This window comes from Echinops telfairi, unplaced genomic scaffold (genome assembly GCF_000313985.2).
Source record: "Echinops telfairi isolate 266 unplaced genomic scaffold, ASM31398v2 ScPeMD7_7468;HRSCAF=8506_1, whole genome shotgun sequence".
NCBI classification, from domain to species: Eukaryota; Metazoa; Chordata; class Mammalia; order Afrosoricida; family Tenrecidae; genus Echinops; species Echinops telfairi.
This window is the reverse complement of record NW_022111370.1, coordinates 5,414,874-5,419,662: the sequence shown is the minus strand read 5'-3', so window position 1 is coordinate 5,419,662 and position 4,789 is coordinate 5,414,874.

Here is a 4,789-nt window from a genome sequence, read left to right as displayed (position 1 = left end):
GCACATCAAGAAAATATCCCAACCCAGTGCTGCCCAAGCCCACAAGTCCAACATTAACCCATATGTCCAACACCAGTCCACAAAGTCCTCCTTCATCTCATAAAACAGACACAATGATGCCGACTGTAGGAGGAAAGCTGAGTCAGTGAATGTGCAAACATCTCGGTGCTGGCAGGGGTCTCCACACGGGTGCACCAGCACCCAGGGCTACATCGGGTAGGTCCATGTGGCTTCTCCTTGGGGATGTCTTGCAGGAAGTCAGCCTTGCAAGCTGAAGCAGGAAATTGCTAAAGCAGCTACACCCTGGTGCAACCATCACAAAGCAAGAGACCCAAGAACTCAAAAGGCAAGGCTCACAGAGCCATTTATCCCTCCACCCTTCAATTAATCCCACATGTGTTTATCGGCCAGGTTGGCACAATAAGCGACCTCAATCCACCCCTTGCCAACTTGGCACCTGTACATTTTTTTAGCCTCAAAATTGTAATTAAGTAACACCTACACCTTAACCCTATAATCCTGTGAATTTTTTTCCCCCACCTAAGAAAGTTTCTAAGCCAACCACTTCATGCCTTTATCCCCCAATTTTGGGTATCCAATTAATATACTGCCTACTTACATCAACCCAGTTCTCTGAGAAGACCATCATATTTTTCAACATGAAGTCTTCATTCCAGTTGGAACCTTGCGAAGTCCGCATCCATAAGCAAAGTCAAATCCGGACAGGCCATCCATAAAGTCAGCAACAATATGCACCAGTTCACAGGCTCAAAAATCTCCAGTTGGTCGGGTTCTGGTCAACTCAATGTGGACTACCTCACTCAACCTCCACAGGGTGCCCATTGGTTGCCTTGCCTTTAAACCATGGACTCTCACCAATACTCAAAAAGCCTAGCCGCCTCGTGCTAGGTCACGAACTTTAGACCAGTTGACCCGCTCTCGTCTTCTCCTTTTTTTCCTGTAAACCAAGTCCACAAGTGTCAGCGGCCAAACTCTACCAGGCTTTTTATTGCTGCATTTCTCCCACTTCCACTCAACAAGTAGATCCAGGTGGTCACCTAGCAAGCATTTTAGCCTGCTCTCAGGCTCTCTTTAACATTCAGTCCCAGAGAGGGGTTTTCTTCATGATTCCAGATTTTTTCCAGCTTCTGACAAAGACTACTGGTTCTTGAGTGCTCCAAAGCACTGGATGGGGCATATCTTTTCAAAGCTTTTTTTTACCAGCATGGCCTAAACCCATCTAAAGATCAAATTTTAATGGCTGGAGCAAGTGGACTTACAAACTTTCTATTTTCCTACTTCCCATATTTTCCACAGAAAAACAACCGAGTAGATAGTGTGGCTTTATCTGACCTCTAGCTAGAAAAAGAAGAAAAACTTCCATGAGGGAGAAGTCAAACAAACATCTACTCTCTATCTTATGATTTTTTTCTCCAGTACCCCACTCTTGGTACCATAATGTGTTAGTCTGGGTACTTTAGAGAAACAAATCCACAGAAATTGATGTATAAGAGAGTTTTATGTAAAGGTTAAGTGCACATCAAGAAAATATCCCAAGTCAGTACTGCCCAAGCCCACAAGTCCACAATTAACGCATTAACCCATATGTCCAACACCAGGCCACAAAGTCCTCTTTCAACTCACAAAACAGACACAGCGATGCCGACTGTAGGAGGAAAGCCGAGTCAGTGAATGTGTAAACATCTCAGCACTGGCAGGAGTCTCCACACGGGTGCTCTAGCACCCAGGGCTACATCGTGGTAGGTCTTTGCGGCTTCTCCTTGGGGATGTCTTGCAGGAAGTCAGCCTTGCAAGCTGAAGCAGGGAACTGATAAAGCAGCTGCACCATGGTGCGACCATCACAAAGCAAGAGACCCCAGAACAAGAAAGGCAAGGCTCACCACCCATTTATCCCTCCGCCCTTCAATTAATCCCACATGTGTTTATCGGCCAGGTTGGCACAATAAACTAACTCAAGGGCTTCTTATTTTTCACAGACCCTCTTATTTTACCAAGCTTGATATTGTTCTCCAGGGACTGGTCCTTCCTGACCATCAGCCTAGAGTACACAACAAGTATCACCATCCTTACTGCTCATGAACATTTGGCTGTACTTCTTCTCTGACAAAGGTGTTCTTCTGGCAGTCCCTGGTGGTTTAGTGGGTGACGACTTGGGTTGTTAAGTACAATTTATAAATTATTATTTTTTTCATGTCTTACATTGTCCAATGACTCCCTTCACCCACTTTTCTGTTGCCTGTCCTCCTGGGAGGGGGTTATATGTAGATAATTGTGATCAGTTCCCCCTTTCTCCCTACACCTTCCCCTTCCCCTTCCTGTATCGCTACTCTCATTGGTCCTAAGGGGTTTATCTGTAATGGATTTACTGTGTTTCCAGCTCTTGTCTGTACCCACGTACATGCTCTGATCTAATCAGATTTGTTTTGTCTCCGCTGTGGTATTATGATAGCTCTTGACAGAATAAATTGCCCCTCTCTTTATCCTTCCTGGTACTTACTACCCCTTGTCCTGAAGTCCACTGTGACTAATGTTAAATCAACCAAACGAGCTTTCTTAGGGTTAGCTTTTTTGCAATACACGTTCCCCAATCCTTTTGACTTTAGCCTATCTATACCGTTACATAAAATTTCTTATGGGTGGCAAACCACTGAACTTTTCATTTTTACCTAGGATGATGTTTTGCTTTATAATTGCAGTGGTTGGACAACTAACACAATCTAATTACGGATTTGGTTGGGCTTACACTTAGTGCTTTGCTGAGTTCATCTTTTATGTGTTCCTTTCTCCTCTTTGTTCTTCTATATAAAATATTACTGCTCTACTTTATTACCACTAATAGGATAAATACTCATCTTGTAACTGAACAGTTGGTTTGAACGAGGCACCTTGAAGCCTCTTTTTCTTAAAAGCCTTGAGTTGCAATATTGAAAGATTCTATGGGAAAAAATATGGAACAATGCAGGAAGCATCAAAAGAAAATGGAGAGAATACATATTATTTTTATCGTCACACCAAAAAGTATTGGTCAACACTCAATCATTTCAAGAGGTAGCATATGATTAAGAACCAACAGTACTGAAAGAAATCCAAGTTGCACTGAAGGCATTAGCCAAAAGCAAGACCCCGGGAATCGATGGAATACTAATTAAAATGTTTCAACAAGCTGATGAGGCACTGAAAGCACTCGCTCACCGATGGTAAGAAATCTGGAAGTTATCGACCAGGCCAGGTGACTGGAATAGATCCATATTTGTACCCACTGGAAGGAGAAGTGACCCCAAAGACGCAGAAACTGTAGAACTGTAGCAGCAACAGCACATGCAAATAAAATTTTGTTAAAGATCATCCAACAACAACAACGAAAAGACTGAGGGTTTGCAATCTTTTAGTAGGAGAGGGCTGTTGCCAATTAAGGGATAATGTATGAAGAAAAGGAGAGAACAGAATATCAATTTTGTGCTCTAAGACTTGCCTTCTGGCAAATTCAGAAATCTCAAACACGAAATTTCAATTTAGATTTCATTAAAAATAATGTGCCAGTCTTCAACTGCACAGGTGGTATTACTTTATTACCTTAATTCAGTTTTATTTTTGTGTGTGGCAGCAGTGTGTTGATCTGGGCCTATTTACATTATCTGATCCAGATTGTTTTGAATAAACACTTTTGAAAGCATTTCTTATGTATGGGCTCTGACGAAGTTTTTTGAATTTACGACCCTGGTGCTCAAACTACCATCTGTTACTCACTGATGCAATCACCTGTGCCAAAAGGAAGAACCATCCTTCAAAAAAACAAACTCCACTCCACACACAGAAGAGAAGGCTGTTATGGTTTTATAAGTGAAAGACTGGATTTACTAACGAGGAAGCAAAAGTTACATATCCTAGATCAACCTTCCTTTGCTGCACCTCGAGAATTGTGCTATGGTAGAACAATCGAAGGCCAAGACTGGCAGTCAGGTAAGTCAGAGGGATATGGGGGACACTAGCACAGGTGCACAGCCAGCCAAGCAGGGAGGCAGGCACACATACAGCTAGCCACAGAAAGTAGCATGGGTAACCAGAAATGGCATCCCGCAAAAACAAGGCTCTTAGGTTCTGACCAGCCTGTGTAGCCCATGGTTCACATCTACAAACGTACAAAAATCACACCCTGTGATGTCCCAAGGATGGCAGAATTGTATTTTAAAAAAATACTTTTATTGGGGGATCTTACATCTCTTATCACAATCCCTACATTCCTCCCATGTGTCAAGCACATTTGCACATATGCTGCCATCACCATTTTCAAAGCATTCTCTTCTCACTTGAGCCCAATTTCAGCTCCCCATCAATTGTATCAAGCACATCTGTTGTCATCAACATTTCCAAAACATTTTCTTTCTACTTGAAGCCTTGCTATCAGCTCCTCTTTTGCCACCTCCTTCTCCCATCCTCCCACCCTCATGAACTCTTGATAATTTAAAAATTATTTTTATTTTCATATTTTACACCGTCCACTGTCTCCCTTTTTAAAAAAAATTGTTTTATTGGGGGTTGGGTATGGCTTATACATGGATCATTTTATACTTGGAAGAATTGTACTCTACCAAGTATAAAATGATCCATGTATAAATGTATAAAATACACAGGATTTCAAAATGTGCGTGCAAAATTCATCAATATACCTGCTTTATTGTGAAACATGAATACATGTCTTGACCAGCCTAAGGCTCATCAGCCCAGATTGCACTTGCCTGATACTTTTTATTACAGTGCCCCAACTTGT